Below are 19,643 nucleotides of genomic sequence, written 5' to 3'. Positions count from 1 at the left end.
TGACATTTCCAAAATAAATGTTGACCTCAGAAGAATGTGTGATCAGTAGGTTACACAAACATCACGTCCATCTCACAGTCATGTGCTCTGGCCTTTTCACTGTACCGGGGTTTCATTTTCAAAGCTCTCCTCTATGAGGTACACAAACAGGAAATGTGTTTTATTGCCACATTGAAAATGTCTCATTAAATAGACTATAAAACATGAATTTATTTTGCTCTCGGGCAAGGATTTATTCCTTAAATATTATACAAATAAAAGTAAAAATAGATTAAACTATTAAATCTCTAACATAGAATGGAAGATGGAGACATACTGTGTTGTTCATAGTGGCTCATGTGCTTGAACGCCCACTGAGTGGGGTGGTATGCTGAATGAGGTGGAGTTTACAGGATGAGATAGTAGACTGACTTACTGTTTTCATGTTTCGTGGGTTTCGTCTTCCTTATTTGCTTTTGAAGGAGTAACGTCAGCTGCCACAAACCCGTAGATCCGAACTTGTGGTGACTGGCTGCACAAGCTCGTATCTATAGGTATGTGTCTTCCTGACAAATACAGCACCTGACCTCTGTCTGTAAGCAAAACAACTAGCTTAATGTCATTATCTTCAAAGCACATTGTAACCGGATAATCACAAAGATGGGAATTGTCAGACTTAGTTGCAGTCTTGGCTATACAGTAAGTCATTTATAACACCAAACACCACTGACCCAGTCAGTCACGACAGGATATTCTCTACCAACACCCCCACGTGTTCCATCTTTACACAGTGACCCCACCCATAGTAGGAGGGTTGGACTACATGAGGCAATTACATGACATTATAAAAATGCCTGAATTAGGCCAGTGGGTCAGAGCGGCAAATCAATGAACAGGACTGCTTCACAGCAATATTACAGGATGTTTGCATACAACTGATTATATGTTATTGATGGATTAGCAAGAAACACACGTTCCCATCTGGTTATTTTAAATTTTCTTAAAAATTACCGTAATAATAATAAACTATATCATGGTGCAGTTTGCTACCACAATATGCTGTAAAATGACATTTAGCATGATTGATTTGATCCATTTCGCCCACCTGCAGTTTCCTCCAGTGCTCCGCAGGTTGAGGTAGTAGGTTGTATAGTTAAGAGTGACACCACAGGAGATAACTGTACAGCCTCCTAGCTTTCCCTGAGGAAACACACTCAGGACTCTGATGGATTATTTTACTGAACACCAACTTTTGTGCGATGTTAGACTGGGGCGCTGAGTTTTTCGGATGGTTGTAAATACTTTGTCTTTTATATCAGGTGGTTTGTATCTGGCACTTTAAATATTTATTCTGACTCTTCACAATTTCTTTTGTTTCATACAATGTTTCTCATATTTTTTTATAGGGCGTAGGAAGAGATAAAAATATGTGTTGCACAAATCAGCATGAACATGGCAAAAAAATTACATTTCGTGGCAGGAAGACAGAATTAAAACAATCACAGAGCAGGGGGACAGTAAGAGGGGAAAACGCACCAACGTGCTCCTGCAGCAAGGTCTGTGGGCCGCTCTAATGAAAGAGATGCCACTGAAGGGAAACACCATACAGCCGCAGGGGGAAGAACACGGTCGTGGCAGCCAATTATGTACAAAGTTCAGTTTCACTTAACCAAAACGATATATTTCCTCCGCGCAGCTATGTGGTTAAAGACACTGCTGTGATCAAAACAGCCAGTAACAACTTCCACTGCTTCGAACCAAGAAAACCACCGACCCCTGAAACCATCCAGGTCCCTGACAGCAATGTAAAATACGTTGATTTATTGCTTCGTTGAAATGAATTTCTTGAGCTTTTGTCACAAGCTGTGTGACTTTAAGGAGCTCTTCAAGCCATATTTTAGCTTTATTTTATAAAACTCCCACTTTAAGATGTTTCTAATTTCAGTTATGGGCTCCTATCAACAGACGCTCCCGCCGAATGTAACATACAAATTAAATCAGTGTTAAGCAAAAAAAAAAATAGTTGTGAAAATCAATTATTCCTGCTCCATCTTTATTTGAGCTGCCATAAAAGTATGTTCCTTATGCAGTGTTTAGTCTGAACTAATGTAATAAATAAAAGTGGAGAGATGGTATCCCCGTAGTGCGGAGTGCTGCTGTGTGCAGCAGATGTGTAGAGCATGGAGCGGTGCGATGATGAAAGACTGTTTCCACTTAAACTCTTCGCTCTCCGTCCCAAGGCCACCGAGTTCGACGGAGGTGGAGTAAGGAGCTCTGTGGGCCAGAATGAAGCAGGGGCCCTTAGTACGGGGCAGCTCCTGCAGTACGAGAGAGTCAGTTACAGTACAGTACATACAGCACGACTCGGCTCTGTTGCTTTTTTCCTCACTGCTTCCTCTGTTTTTTCCTACTACGAGCAAAGTGTTTTTCATTTGTATCCCCTGTCTGTGTGAGACGTTTTCTTGTGGCCATGGAGTAGTCGTGTGTTACAGTATACAGCAGGAGGCATACTGTACAGGAGCTCTCCCTAATGACCCCCCCCCCAGCACACACACACCACCACGCCCTCCACTCCTTGTGGAATCTAAGTGTAGGTTTTTGTCTTCATTGAAAATGTCTATAAATAGTCTCGTTTAGCTGTTCTAATGTTAGTTTTGTGTGTGGTTGACTCCGAGTGTCGGTGACAGGAAGTGAAAGCAAATAAAGGCGCTTTTTTAAAACTGAGATTCTATGAATCGCTGCAATGAAGTGCATGTGATGTGTTCGGAGAACGCAGCATGTGATGCCTGAGACCCAGAGAGATGCATTTGTTTTAAAAAAAAAAAAAAAAAAACTGCTGGAATAGAGTCAAAAATGATTTCTAATGAGTCAGAAAGAAAGTGTAGAAATGTAGATGAAGTGAGAGCTTTGTGTTTGTGACGTTCTAATTGACCTTGAAATGAAAGAGAATACACTCTCAGAGAAACCAGCAGAGGGAAAGAGGGTGATAGTGTGGGACCACAAAGGCCATTTTTCTGCTGTCACTGATCTCAGCCCATTGTGCGTTGTCCGTCAGAGGAACCTCGCTCTGGTAATTCCCTCTTCTCCCCATCGGTCTCGCTTTCCTACCATCTTGTCTCTTGTCCTTTTTCACAAGCCTTTTTCTGCTGCTTTTACAGCAGCTAATACTGATAAAGTATAAGACTACCACACCGCCAGGCTTCCAGTTACATTTCCTTTACCGCTCCCTGAACTGCGTTTTCTCTCTCTTACTCCCCCCTTTTCTCTTTCGATCTTGTTCCCACCCTCCTTTTTCTCCATGAAACGCACGCTGTAATACCCAGTCACTCTCACAGACACAGAGGGAGAAAGAGACAGGAACAGAATACCGGACTTGCCGACTGGAATTTTTTTTTTCTCTTTAATGAAAAGGAGCTTGAAAAGAGACATTGTAAGATAAAAAATGTGATTGCCTATCTTTGCCTTCTTTCTTTCTTTCTTTCTGTCCTCTGCTACTGTACGCTCTTGTTCTCTTTACCACTTTCTCCCTCCCTCTCTACCTTTCCTTATCGCTCCTTCCCTGCGTATAGCAGGCCTTCAGAGTCTAAGTGATTTCAGCTGTGGGAGGAAATGAATGGATGATATTTATTTCTCTTTTCCCCGCTCTGCTGCTGCTGTTTCGATGCCGTATGTAGCAGACAGAGGGGCAGGCAGAGGCTCTACAGTTTCTCTGCCCTGGGGACTTGAGCCTGCAATCCATGAAGCATGCGAGGCAGAGGAGGGAAAGAAAATACAGAGACACAGACAGAGAGGTGTGATATAGCGAGACTAAAGCGCCGAGCAAGAGCAGAAAGAAAATGTGAGACAGATGGAGCCAGACAGACAGACAGACAGACCGACAGACAGACAGGGGAAGAAAGAGATGGGTAGTAGTGTCACATGGAGAAAGAGAGGGGTGAGTAGCAGCGGGCAGAGGCACTATAGCAACAGGCGTTACACATTTTTTCCTATTATTCACTATACTGTGGCTGTTTTGGCGCTCTGTGTCTGAGCTTATTTCCATAGCTTTTAAACATAACAGCAAAAACTCAGATGATAACAAGAACTTCCGTTTGTTTTTTTGTTTTTAAATCTGATGTAAAGCTGTGATTTAGATGGAAAACTGGCTGAGATTGTGGGCACATGTCTACTTTGTTGGATTGTATGTTGCATGCATGTGTGTCTGAGTGCGGTGCATTTATTTAAGTAATCTATCTTACCTTAACTCACCTTACATTAATACTGCTTTTGTTCGACTCTTTCCTTCCTGCCTTTTTTTTCTCATTCTGTTCCTCATTTGTCATTCTTGCCTGCTCTCCTGCACTAGTAAGCATGTAGCGGTGCAGGCCCATTGATCTGCTCCTTTTTCCCTCGTGCATGCCATTTTTCTACCGGTGCACGCAGCAATGCATCGTCTCATCTTCTTGCATTCTTATTCTGTAAAGGCATTTAAAGAATAGATTTTGCTTTTATTCCTTAAGTTGTTGCTTTATGTCTTCTTTTCCTCCGTAGTTTCTAAATTTACCGCAGTGTCAGTCATGCCTATTGCTTTTCTATTTAAACCCATCTTTGCTATATTCACCTACTTTAACCCTTTAACCTCACTCCTGCCCTCCCTTCCATCTCTCTCTCCATATCTCTCTCTCTCTCTCCTTCTCTCTCTCTCTCTCTCTCGCTGCACATGGTACAGTCTTGCATGTCTGAGCAGCAGACGGCTAGACAGCAGCAATCTGCTACAGCAGCCTCATGTGCTAGTCCGAATGATCCATTCAACAAAGCCTGAGCTAGCAGCACTAAAATCTCTTCCTCTACTTCTCTCTCCAGCGTTCTTTCTTTCTTTTTTTTCTCACAGATCTCTCTCTCTTTCCATTCTGTCTGGCCACATCCTCCCCTCCTCTGTTCCTCTGCTAGGCTGACCGGCGCAGACACACAGCGAGGACTGCGGCAGCCTCTGCCACCACGGTCAGCTGGGTGAGTTTCCTTCTCTCCTTCCTTGCATCTCTTCTCATCGCCCTTCCCCAACCTCCCATTTCCTCCTCCTCTTCATCTCGCGGGCAGTCAGATCTCATTCTGTCTACCTGACGAATGAGCTTTTCCCTCCATACAGCCAGAGCCGTGTGATTGACAGGTGCGGTCTCAGAGGACTGATAAGCCTGCCGTGTCTGGAGATGGGATATCTCATAGGGAGAATGTAAGTTGTAAGGAGCTTTGGCTTTTTTTCTAGTGATGAGGGGGGATTTTTTTTTATCTGGCAGTCCGTTTTCTGTCTCTGCTGCTCTCCTTGTCGTCACACTGGTACGGCTGCGCGTGTGCACGGTGCAGCATTTTGGCATTTTAAGTGAAGAATCAAAGATGTTGTGCCATCGATTATCATACCGTGATCTGGCTGAGCTCGGCTTTGGCAGCGACAGGGAGGCCAAAATATGCTGAGGCAGAGCCATTCTTATGAACGTCATGTGATAATAAAATGCTGTCTATCTGGGTGTGTATGGCCATTCAGTGGGGACTACAGAACGTGTGTGTTTCACTTGCAATAAGATGATATGATATGAGTGTGTGATTATGTGTGACGTGCTTGTGATTTACGGCGTGTATCGGTATTTGACTCGTGTGCAGAATACCATGATACTTATTGTCTTATAGAGTATTAAAGTGTCATGGATGAACTAATGCATGTGCCGGGGGTGCATGCTGAACCCCGACTAACCGAGACCAGACTGGACTTAGTGGCAAAAACTGAGACTTAGGAAACAGCACAGCACAAAGCCAGCGAGAGAGGAAGCTGCCATTGTCTGCTCCAGTCTCAGCCACGGCGCTCGTGCAGCAGATGATCAACTGTGTGTCGCACAGGAAAGGCCAGACAAAAAAAAAAAAAAGCAATCTGTACCTCTCTCATTCCCTGAGACCCTAACTTGTGACGTTTTGCTGTGATGTGCACGGGTTGGGTTCTTGGGAGCTGCGAGGGGCACTCACACATCTCTGTAACCTAAAACAAAAAAAACAAAAAAAGGAAAAGACTAACATGGCGGAAAGACACAAAGCGCAGCGAAGAAGGGACGGGTTTTTTAAGCTAGGCACGGTGACAGGGAATGTTCATATGATCCACCCACGCAGCGAAAAATAAGAGATAGAGGGGAACGAAAAGGAAGAACATTGGGTTTCTTTCAGGATATGAAGGGGTTTAGACCCAGAGGCAGGCACAGCGTGTGTGGCGTCGGGCGGGGGGGAGAGGGGGAGATGGATAGAGGAATGTGGGTATGAAGGACATGTGACTGGGATGGAGGGATGTCCAGACAAGGTGGGGTGATACGGCGAAACGCTGTCACATTTACACTAGCCTCGTTCTTTTTGGGCAGGTACAATGAATGAATGAGGAATTTGTGACTAAGGTTACACCCACAGTGACTAATGTTACACATGCTAACAGCACAAGGACCTCACTCAGTCTGTAGAAACAGACTGTACTGTGTGTACAGACACACAGTCATACACTGACAATATAGCAGTGAACATGTACTCATTTATATGCAGCACATATAATATCACTTGGGCTGCAAAGTGCAAATCACCCGTTGAATATAATGGGATTCAGTGCTTTACTTTATTATATATTATATAACAGACAAAAGACACAAATTCATCTTGACTCTTCCTGTTTCCTACGGGCTCCTCGTGCCTTATCTTGAGAGCAGCACAAAGTACTGGTGAGGGCGTGACACTGAAAGCTCGGTACACTTGTGTTTGACCTCATGAAAATGATCGTCTTTCTTTTTTTCTATACCTGGTGCACCTATCCGTGTGTGCGCCTTTGTCACGCGTGAATGGAAGATACTTAATAGGGAAACTCAATGCATGGCTGAGTGAGACGTGTAGGATGCTTGTGCATGTGTGCAGCAGGGTGCCACCCCCCATGGGCGCCAAGTCATTAAAGTGTGGATGAAAGCGGGATTGTGGCGCGATGCAAAATTACAGTAAAAAAGCTGTTATGGTGCGTTTTAATGGATGTCATGGGAGGTTTTTGATGCAGTACTGTACTGCGTGGGGCCACTTCAGGTCTTCAGCTGCTGTGTGTATCATGCTAAGGACTGTCGTCTCGGTGCTCACAGTTCTCCTAAAACTAGCGTTCAGTGTGTTGAAATGTGTCTGGAGGCAAACGCCTGTTTCTATAATTGGTCGGTGATCTGTGATCACAGTAACAGCTTCATTTCCAGCTTTCCCCTCCCTTCGTCCACACCTACAGTATGTAACCCTTTACATGTCTCCTTCCTCTTCTTCTTCTTCTTCTTCCTCTTCTTCTTCTTCTTCTTCTTCTTGTTCTTCAGCCACTCTGAAGTCGCTCTCAGTCTTTCTGCAGCATTTGAACAGCGATACTGTTTGATGTTTTGTCCTCATTCTTTCATTAGTTTGGATGGGATGTGATGCAGCGATCGTGTGTTTGAAGGACAGGTAGCTTTGAGCTCTGATTCTATTTTGGGCTTTGATTCGAAGGCATTTTTAGCCGTGTCAGATGAACGGTTGAAGAAACAGCTGCCATATTTGGTACGATCCCGACATGCTCGAGGAATGTAGGGATTCATTAAATAGGTATTTTTACTGTGTGGTCAAACACTCCTAATGAGCATTGACTTCTGTAAATGTGCAACTCATTCGCATTGTCACGCACTTCATATCTTATTGTGAGTTTCGCTCCCCGGCCTGGTTTCAGTTTACTATGTGAGAATGCAGCTGTAAGCAAGGTTGCCTCAGAATGACTCCAGCAGCATGTAATGCAGGTTATAGACATTTTTTATTACAACAGTAAACAAGCAAATCATCTCTAAACAGAGGACAAAAACCTACTCTGCACAGGAGAATCTGACTGATTTCTACAGGATGTCTGACCTTTCATTGCCATGGTCGGATACACTTCACTGCTGAGGTCTCCAGCTCCATGTTATCATGTGCATATTGACATGTTTTAGCTGTAGGGGTTTGGTGTGCATATCGTGTTATTCAATCTTTTTGAGATATGCATCTTAGATTGAATCAGTTAGAAAAGGCATTTATTGTCAGCGGAAGTACATTATCTCTAAGGATGCACCGATTCGACTTTTTCCGTCCCGATACAAATAGCGATACCCGGGCTTTGGGTATCGGCCGATACCGAGTACCAGATCCGATACCAGTGTTAAATTAATATGCTGTTTGCCTCACTGTGTGGAAGTGACTGGGATCGTTCATTTATGTGTAAGACAACAACAGGCTGTACTCAAACATCGCTTTCCTAACTTTATAAAACAAAATGTAACGATTAAATACATGCATATACATTTATTTTATTGTTAAAATAAAGAATTGCACACCAGCAACTTGGTAAAAAATCTTCAAAATTAACAAAAATTTCAATTCAACGTCATTTTTTATTTTTAATGTAGCAACAAATTGGTCAACAAGAATTCAAATTCCAGTATATAATGTATATAGTATATCAACATAAAATCGAACTGAATAGATCGGCCTCATTGTCACCGATATCCGATCCAGCTATTTGAGTCAGCATCAGCCTGACATCCGATCCGGTATCGGTATCGGTGCATCCCTAATTATCTCAACACTTCTCATTTTTTGCATTCAGGTATTTGGTGTTAAAATATAAATGTGATGTGATGTCGTCTGAGTTCAGCGGGGTTTCCTACGTGGAGCAGCAGGTCTGCGTCAGTAGGTCATGGTGTCAGTGTTTGCCTTGTTCAGCTAAAACATGCAGAGGAAGAGTAAATCCAGACAGACAGTGAGGAAGAGGAAAAGAAACATACTGGATATTTGTAGATGTCTGTTTGGTTTTTGAAATGTCATCCTCTGCTCTGAACAAAAAAAAAAAAATAATGATTGTGAGGAAATTGAAAGCAGCTAACTTCCTTGTGTGCAGCACTCACACTGTACTTCATCACTGTGTGTGTACGTGTGTGTGTGTGTGTGTGTACAGTACATGCACACGCCACATTATTAAGACCTCCCACCACAGCCTTGCCCCCCGGCCTCTGCTCGATTCTTTTCCAACTTGTAAAATGGCCGACCGTTTAGAGGACTGTAGATCCTTCAGTGTCTCTCACTGACAACTTGCTTTGTGTTTTACAGTATTACTGTGTACAGGTGTAGAGCTCACAGCTGGACCTGCAGTGACGGATATTGATTAACATGGAAACAAAGTCTTAATACAATAATCTTTTGACTGACATTAAGCAGATGTTATACTTCCATTTTCTGAAGGACAGTTCAGTATGTGTTCTTTAGAGCTGAGCAGTGTACAGTATGTACAGTTCTTTATTGCTGTCGGCCAGTTGTGAACTCACCAAGTAATGAGGTAATGTGAGGTCGCTGCGACGTAGGCTTCATTTAATTAAAAACAGGTTTAGTGACGTCTCACGATAGCTTTTGTAAATCTGTTCAAAATTTGATCAGAAAACACGACACGTCAGATAACATGAACTAAATACGTTTGAATGCACTAAATGAAGAGACTGTAAATCACACATCAGTGATTTTCTTCTGCCTCAACATTTAAGCATGCAGCTTTTTTATTATGTTTCATGTCTAAATGCATGAATAAACACATCTGTTCTGTGAGTGTACAGCATATGTCAGCGAGTATGGTTTTGTCAGCTTTATGTCCTCGCTCATCTGTCGTTTCCAGCCCTTCCCCTGCGCTGTGATCTCACTCTCGGAGTCCTGAGATGCCCTCTGATCGCTGGATGAGAGGATGCACTCACACGTTTCAATCCAGCTCTGGTCTTTTTTCTGTCTGCTGCTCGTTACAGTAGCTGCTGTTGCTCCAGCGGCAGCAGCAGCAGCAGCAGCAGGTGTGTCTACCTCCTGTGCCACCTCCCCACCCCCCTCCTTCCTGTTCCCTTATCACTGCAGTACGGCAGCTCTGTCTGGGAGGCAGCCATTCCATTGTTCTCGCGCCCCCTTCACCTAAAGGTGCTCTTGTGAGTGTAGGCGCCGCTCTGCCCGCCAAGCCCGTGAACGGGACTGGTTCCAAATCACTGTGATACTTGGCACCTACGTGCCCTGAGCATGTTAACACTCACGGCTTCTCTGTCTCCCTTTTCTCCCTGGACAGAGCTTGCTACACTCTCTGCTGCAGACCGCCGCCATCTTGTTACTGCTTGTGCTGCAGGTCTGCCCGCCTCTGCTGCACTCAAAACCAAATCGTCGAACCCAGCCTCTAGTGTTTGCCAGCGCCTCTCTCTCTCTCTCTCTCTCTCTCTCTCTCTCCTGCCACTGTGGTTTCGTTCTGTGCCAATCCTGCCTTTTCGTAGCTTTATCTTCACCACACTTTGGCAGCTAATGGACGACTCTTATCGCTGCACAGAGGCAGACACACCTGGAACTTTGAGGTGTGCTTTATACCTGAATGGTCACAGAGTGGAGGCGCTCTCATCACAATACTTATTAGAACAAAAAGAAATGTATGTCATTGGTAAGATATATTTAAATGCAGACTGTGTATGAATGACCAAAACCTTACCGTAACTGTCCCCTTACTGTAATCTGAACTATATAACTCATCGTGACCAACACAATTACACAAAGCACTAGCCAACCACAACCTATCCAAATTGATTAGTTGTCAATTATTAACTTAATCGCCGACTATTTTGATAAACGATTAATCAGTTCAAGTATGTTTTTAAGAAAAAAAAAGTCTAAATTCTCTGATTCCAGCTTCTTAAATGTGAATATGTTCTGGTTCCTTTACTCCTCTATGACAGTAAACTGAATATCTTTGAGTTTTGGACAAAACAAGACATTTGAGGACGTCATCTTTGGGCAACTCTGATCAAATTTTATTGATAATCGTTAGTTGCAGGCCTAGTTATATTACTAATTTACTAATCTTCTTTTTTTGCAAGTTATGATTGTTGTTTTTTTAAAGGAAAATATGCATCAAAATCTATCACTGATTCTGCAGGCATTTCTGTTTATGGAGCCCAGTGTGTGCTGAGAACATGAGCACATACTGTATATATGCTATCTTTGTGTCTCAGAGAGGGAGAGGAAGAGGGAGGGCTTTTGGTGCAACTGTGCTGTTTGACCATATGTGCACAGAGCAGATTATAAAATGACTGAAAATCACACATTTCCTCCAAACACCATTGACACAGAACATGTACTGAACATTATTAGATCGTATAGATAAATCATTTTCCAAACAGCGCCTTGAATTATTCATAAATGTCTACATTCCAGATGTACTCATGTATGGCTCATAAATAATATTTTTATATTTTTAGGCTATATTGTGACATACAATATACTGTATATCTCCATATATTCATATTTTCTCTAAAATAACTGTTTTATTTAACAGTTTAAATGAAGTCTTTGGAAATGTGTTCTTATTTTGACTAATTATTCACAATTTAAACTAATTTTTTCTCTGAAATACAGTTTGCAGGTGGTAGTTTTATTGAATTATTATTAATTTAATTTATTATTTAATATTTATTAATTTTGTTTTATTGCTTTATTTATTGTTGATAGACTGACTGACTTATTTATTATTTATTTATTATAATTATTTATTATTTTGAAGTCAGTTCTTGGTCGCTTTTATTTTGAAGCCCGTTCTCACACGCTCTTACCGTAATGTCTAGTAAATACACCGCAAAACAACGTGGGGGATAGTTTGACCGTGCTATTCGAAGTGGAGGCCGGCGTCTTCTATCACCTTTTCTGACCTCATCATCACGTATAAACTCGCTTTGGCGCTTCACTTCTTTCGCTCTTTCCAGGCTCTTTCTCTTCCCTGCTTCCCTTTAGATACAAAAACACACGCCCTATACGCACATCCATGCTCATACGCCACACACACTTCCAGGAGTGTGTGTCTGTGAGAGGGAGAGAGCAGCTTAAAAAAATTACGTGATAATTAATATTTGTACTTGATGTTCGCGATGTAGTCATTTATTACATCCCACGTAGAACAAGCTGCAATACATCGAGTATATCCGTTATATCGCCCACCCCTACTACACGGTGCTTCATACTTTTGCCAACAGAATCAGATTATGGGTGACATACTGTACAAACATATTAATATAAGAGTACAAATTTCAGCGTACAGTATGGAAACGGTACTGTATTAATGTATTGAGCTGTGCTTTGGTTGAAAAACAAGTGGATGCGAGTAGGCGGAGGCCAGAGCGCTACAGCAGCGAGTTCAGAAGGTCTTCGATCCTCTCAGACACTCTGCCAAGAACAGACTATATAATACTAATGAAATCATAAAGAGTATGAAGAAAACAAACTGTCCCTCAAGAATACATCCCTACATCTGATGTTGCCAGTGTTACTTCTATCTCTGGACATACATGCACTGTGTATATGCCGGAGGACGCCCTGTTCCGGGGTTAAACCGTCGTCAGCTTTTATCTGACGTTTTCAGGTCATGGTGCTCTGTCCCACCAGCTGAGTCAACCACAGAGCTCTTCAATCATAGCTGTGCAAATCGTCGTCATATTTAGTATGAACGTGATGTGGTTCAAGTGAAAAGAGTAAAAAATGGCCAGAATTTAAGTCATTCCTGATATTAGTATCAACTACATGCCTAAAATATACACCGATCAGCCATAACATTAGGTCAGCACGGGCACCCTGACCGGTCTGCGGCTACGCAGCCCTGTACGCAACAAACTGCTCCTCACTGTGTGTTCTGACACCTTTCTATCAGAACCAGCATTAACTTGTTCAGCAGTTTGAGCTCCAGTAGCTCTTCTATTGGATCGGACAACACGGGCCAGTCTTCGCTCCCCACGTGCATCAATGAGCCTCGGGTCTGACCCTGTCACAGGTTCACCGGTTTTCCTTCCTTGGACCACTTTTGGTAGGTCCTGACCACTGCAGACCGGGAACATCCCGCAAGAGCTGCAGTTCTGGAGATGCTCTGACCCAGTCGTCTAACCAGCACTATCTGGCCCTTGTCAAAGTCGCTCACATCCTTACGCTGGACCATTTTTTCTGCTTCCAACACAAATGTTAGGTCTTAATGTTATGGCTGATTGATGTATATACGTAAATGTTTTCAGTCAGTCTTCAAACTTACAAGCTACTAACAAATGAAATGCTGATAATCATTGATATGCTTCCTATTAGGACTGTAAAAGTTAACGCGATAATAACTCATCAATGCAAATTCATTTAGTCACGTTGAGGCTAAATAACGCCAGGTCCCTTGACCTCTGACCTCCAGATATGTGAATGTAAATGGGTTCTATGGGTACCCACGAGTCTCCCCTTTACAGACATGCCCACTTTATGATAATCACATGCAGTTTGGGGCAAGTCATTGTCAAGTCAGCACACTGACACACTGACAGCTGTTGTTGCCATGTTATGATTTGAGCATATTGTTTTATGCTAAATGCAGTACCTGTGAGGGTTTCTGGACAATATTTGTCATTGTTATGTGTTGGTAATATTTCCAATAATAAATATATATACATACATTTGCATAAAGCCTATTTGCCCACTCCTATGTTGATAAGAGTATTAAATAAATGACAAATCTCCCTTTAAGGTAAATTTTGAACAGATAGAAAATGTGCGTTTAATTATGCGATTAATCACGATTAAATATTTTAATCGATTGACTTCCTATAAAAGTTCAGTTTAAACCCTTATTCTATACTACCATCAGCAAGTATTTGTCATTATTAACAGATGATAAACAGTTATACTTTACTGACAAGTTAAATTATGTTGGACATTTTTCTTTTCGAGGACAAACAATTGAGGCAGAACGCGTAACAATAAAGCACATGATGGTAAGACAGATGCTGTTTGACTAATAGAAGAGTTAACAAATAGCAGTCAAATACAGCAACACAACAAATCAGTCACAGTCAACCAAAATGAACATTTTAATATTCACAGGCGTTAACCTTTGATTGCTTTGTACTGTATTTTGTTTAGATATGTCTAAATGGGCAGAGATGAAGGCAACATGTTTGGAAAACACCATAAGATCTATTTGCGGTGCCTTTATTTTAACATCACCTTTTTTTTTTTTTAGGAATGACAATGTCTTTTTGTTGGTTGATCCGCCTACTTCGGTCCAGACTGAAATATCTCAGCAATTTTTTGATGAACTTTTTTCACAGATCTCCACGGTGCCCAGAGGATGAATCCTAACGTCTTTGGTGTTTCCCTAACTTTTCACCTAACGCCACCAGCAGGTAATTTTTTCCACTTATCCAGTGAAACTCTCCTCATCTATTAGATGGACTTTTATACACACCTTCATGGTCCCCAGATGATGTACCCTTATGACCCCTAGCACCACCATCAGGCTGACATTGGTGGCTTTGTGGTGAATGTCTCAACAACTACTGAATGAATTGAAATTTGGTGCAGACATTTATATCCTTTTGGTGTTCCCTTAACTTTTTTAAGTCATGACATTCCCATCAGCCTCAGCTGTACTTTGTGTTTAGTGCTAATCAGCAAATATCTGCATGCTAACATGCTTAGCTGAGATGGTGAATAGGGGTGTAACGATACGATTTTACAACGATGCAACACGATACGATTTCCATGGTTCCGATACGATTCAAGGACGATATTGCCTCATCTAGAGCGATACGATACGATACGATACGATACGATACGATACGATACGATTCAATGATTTGAAATCGATACAGAAATTATTTTGCCAAAAATTCAATCAGTGTGATGTGAAATAAATATGTGATACTGGACAGAGCAGGTCAGGATTACTCAAAGTTTTTCTTGTAAGGGAATCGGGATAAATTAATTATGGATATAAACAAGTAAACAACGATTAATGGCAAATACATACAGCTTTTATTTGAAAATAATAAAAAGTGCAACTTCAGGACCTGCTGCTTCAGTTCACAAGATACAAGGCAGTGCAATATTTAACAAAAAATAAAATAAACCAACTTCTATTCAAGTTAAATGAACAGTGGTTTAACCTGCTGCTTCTGTCCTCATTTTCAATATAAACGGTAGATCAATAATACAGAGATCAACCGCTGATAGTGATCAAACAGCTTGGGACAGAATCATACCTATACAAACGCTGTTTAAATAATCTGCTTATATTAATCAGGTAGTCCACCTACAGTGTTCATTTGGGGTCTTTTCATACATGAAAACATCTGGAAAAACATTTTAAAACTACGTTAGACTAGCGTTAGTTGAATTTCTGTTTTGTTTTTTACTTTACTCCTGTGATAATTTGCCTCGTCCGGAGTTTAACGTTTAACATTTCTTTACTAATAAAAGTGCTAAAAACACTTTCATATAACGTTTGTCGTTCTTAAATACAAGGTGCAAATCCTTAGTATCGATACGGTTGATTTTTGCGTTTCAAATCGATTTTATATCGATATACGTCTCCCGTGAAGGACAAGGTGCTGAGTACCTATCGATGTAGTTGGATCGTAGAAATATAAATCGATACATCGATGTAGTAGATGAATCGTTACACCCCTAATGGTGAACATTAGGAATAAATTATAATCTTAGCAGCTATCTGACAAGTTCAGTACAGCAAGCCTTTAATTATCAAATTGTAGTTGCGATCTTGCTGAAACTGTTGACGTGCTGCGTTGCTGTTATATTGTCACGAACAAGAGAATAAGAGTGTAGTGATTTATCTTCACGGCAGCAGAGGAGACATACTGAAGATTGCATGACATGGTGCAGTTTGCACGTGGAATGTAGAAAGATTTCAGGCACTCGTGATGAAGGCCAGATGTTTGAGTTATGCATATAGGAAGTCAGTTGTCTACAGTTGCAACCGGGTATGACAGTGATGCGGCCGGGCACCAGCGCTGGTATCTACTGTATAATCACATTTAAGAAGGAACTCTCACATATTACGGCTCGCATGTAACCAATACATGTGCTTGGTTTGGTCTTCAAGGGGAACGTCACATAAACAGAGGTGCATAAATATAAATAGAATCGGTATATGAGTGAGGAAGTAAGAGGAGTTTGCTCGTGAATTCCCTGATTACACTTTGCATAGCAACTAATCCCGTTTCTCATAAAGCAATACTTACTAAACCTTAACAGAGTCAGAGTGGTTGATCACCATGAAACTGAAATAAAAGTGAGCTATCATACAACCGCTGTTGGGCGAGAACGTCACCAAATGTAACTCCTATTAATGTTATTAATTATTACATTGGATGAATGATTCAACAGCTGTTGGGTCTTTAAAACTCTTCAAACTTCTTCGTCACAAAAGTGGAAAAACGAGGGGAAAAAGAACGATAATTGTTTTGACAGACAAAGTTTTCACACAAAGACGGTGACAGGTTTTTTGCAGGACAAATTATTGAGGTGTAAATGTATAAATGTATACACATCAGCCAGCGGTACATACGTACGTACTGCTCCTCCTACTGTAGCCCTTTTTCCCTCGTTCCTTCTCCCTGCTTTTTTTCTCCTCGTCTTACACACAGTTACACACACCCCCAGCCTGTCTGTCCACACACACACACACACACACACACACACACACACACACACACACACACACACACACACACACACACACACACCGTCTTTTGTTTGGATTCAGACGGCATTGAAGGCAGATCCTGTGGCCCTTCTGAGGAGAATGTTAATATGCCCGCTCTGGTCTCTCTGGGGACTCGGAGAATGGACTCTGGCTGCTAATGCACTGTCACACTAACCCCGCTCACTCTTCTCACACAGTTAGCAACAGCAGCCTTAGTACTGCCTGCACTGAAATGTATTTCATTTCACCCACAACTTACTGAATCATCAAGAGTTGCTTTTACATAACATGCAATCAGCGTCATGCCAGGTGGGCTATTTGTTGTGTGCACTTAAACTTATTTCACTTTGTGTCATTAGCACTATTTACCCTGTTTTGGTCTATAGGAGTTTTGTCAGTATGTACGTACAGAAGCTGATGAGGCAGCATTTCAGTATACTTTCCTCCATCCAACCGAATCTAAAAGACATATTTATGTCATACGTTTCTGTTGACAAATTACCGCACATGGCAGATTGTTCCCCCTCAATGAATTAAGGATGATATTAACACAAACATACAATATTAATCTACATTTAGGGTTTAGCCAAGTAAGACTATCTTAAAGCTCGGCGTCAGATTTATGCAATTTAAACAATTTGGAGAAAATCTGGAATATTTTGCTTGTTGTTCAGTGCAAAAAACCTTTGACCAAGTTAACTAGAGTAGAACTGCAATGATTAATCAATTAATGGATTAGTTGCAGACTATTAAATTAATGGCCAACTATTTTGATAATCAGTTTGAGTTATTTTTTAAAGAAAAAAAGTCAAAATTCTCTGATTCCAGTGTCTTAAATGTGAATATGTTCTAGTGTCTTTTCTCCTCTATGACAGCAAACTGAATATCTTTGAGTTGTGGACAAAACAAGACTTTTGTGGATGTCATCTTGTGCTATTTTTCACAATTTTCTGACATTTTATAGACCAAGCAACTAATCAATTAATCAAGAAAATAATCAGCAGATTAATCTGCAATGAAAGTAATCGTTAGTGACAGCCCTAGTTGAAGGCACATTTGCCAAACCAAACCGGTCAGTGTATCATCTATTCATTCAGTTATTTCATTCAGACTGGAAAATGGAATTAAAAAAAAAAACTGATAAAGATTTCCCTTCTCTACTTTTTGCTGTTATCCCAAAAAAATTTTTTTCCCCTCTTTAAACGGGTTATGGTTCATGTTCTTGTATCTCATGAACAGAAAGTTGAAGTTGAGGCTGCGTATCAGAAAGACATTCAACTCTCTCACACCATAATCAGTCGTGCAATAACAGCCAGGTGATCTTAGAGGTATTAAACAAGCTGCTTTGATGATTAGTGGATATTCTTTGTTAATATTTTAGTCTTTAGACATTGTACTAATTTAACAAAATGTTAACAGGAATAACTGTTAACTCTGTGAACTGTAAGACGAGGATTTTTAGAATATTGTTTCACAAATGAAGCCTGTTTGACTTAAATATGCACATCTATTATATTGTACTGTACATCTGTAGCTGTAGGGCACAGCTATTTACATAAACATAAGTTCATTCCCAGATAATGTTCTCGAGTGGAGCGCAAAAGATTTGACTAAAAAGTCTCTATACAGTCGAAGTCGACAGTCTTCCTCAGCAGGACGCACCGCTGTTTTACTTCCCAATAACTGTCAATCACACATGAACTAAGAGCACTAGCCATAGGAAATACTGCACTTGCTTTTAACGCCTACTGTATGTTTTAACATGCAGTCGCCTGTGGTCACATTAATAAACTGTTGTTACTGTAAGTGTCAATGGACTTTCCTGCTCTACGTTTTTCTTTCACTCATTCATTCCTTTTTCCGTCTGTTTCCCAGCTGTGAGCCGGGAAAATGCAGCGCACTGTCCTCCCCTCTCCCCACCCCGTCTCGCTCCCCGTCAACTGAAGTCCTTTCATGATGAATGGCAAGGTACGATAATAGCCTTCAGGTTGCCATAGAAATGAGACAGGGGCCCTGTGTGTGATTTTTTCCTTTTTTTTCCCTCCAAGCATAAATGACAGAGGACTCTGAGGCAAACTCTTTTTCCCCAACCTCACAGGCGGCTCCGCACTTTTCCTCCTCTCACATCTTTTCCTAATCAGCACGTCTACTTCCTTCTACCTAATCTGATGTGATGCATTCATATCAGAATCATATGAGTTGAAAGTGATTAAGCTCCCATGAGTTTAACAGAAAACAGAAGAAGAGTTTCAGTCCTCCACTATGTGTCTATTCACATATCACCAGCACCACGACCCGTCCAGACAGTTTTAATACTCCGAGGTGATCTGTGGCCGATCCGCACACACTTAGGTCGCGAGCACCCGGGCAACTTTTCAAAAACTGGTCTGATGCTGAAGAACGATCCAAGACTTTGGGGGAGCAGATGGGAGCTTTTTCGCCGCACGAGGCGTCCGCCCAACTCAGGTCTCCTCCCCAGCATCGAGCGTCTCGGTGCAGCTGCTGGCGTGGCCGTTGAAACCGAGCTCTTGTGATCTCAGTTCCCCGCCAACAGCTGCTCCTCAAGCTAAACAAAGTATTGATCCAGTCTGTCATTTTCACACTCGTGTGTCTGGAGGTTGGTGACGATCTCTGATGTGTTTGTGTCATGTTTGTGGTGTCAAGGAGTGATGAGTTAGAACCGCCAGTGCATGTGCATGTGCCACCAGTATGTGCACTTCTGTATACAGTATGTGTGCATATACTTAGTGTGGTGGATCAGGCAGATGATTTATAAAGAGCAGACTTCTGATTGGACATAAGCTTCATAAATCATCAAATGGCAGCTTGGAACATCAACAGCAAATATGACTACATGTGCATAATATTCATGACCTACAGTCCGTGCAGCATGACATACAGTAGGGCCGAGTAAAGCAAGCCTCCAATTATACACTGTTTACGATATATTTTGTCAAAATTATGCAAGTGAAACTATTCATATATAAATCAGGAGACAGAAAATTAAACTTTTTTTATGGCACTGTGAATTGAATACATTTGGATTAGATATTTTGGTCAGACAAAACCAAGGATTTGAGCTCCTGGGAACCTGTGACGGGCATTTTCC

The 19,643-nt window shown here is 41.5% G+C and overlaps 1 protein-coding gene across 5 annotated transcripts in view; it reads left to right on the top strand.

The window, feature by feature from the left end:
* snx19a (sorting nexin 19a) overlaps positions 1–19,643 on the top strand; it is a 106,310-nt gene that overhangs the window by 47,242 nt on the left and 39,425 nt on the right. The window lies entirely within an intron of this gene.

The sequence above is a fragment of the Sebastes fasciatus genome, chromosome 16 (assembly GCF_043250625.1).
Source record: "Sebastes fasciatus isolate fSebFas1 chromosome 16, fSebFas1.pri, whole genome shotgun sequence".
Taxonomy (NCBI): Eukaryota; Metazoa; Chordata; class Actinopteri; order Perciformes; family Sebastidae; genus Sebastes; species Sebastes fasciatus.
Note: the sequence above shows the minus strand (reverse complement) of the source record. Positions and strands in the feature narration are given on the sequence as shown.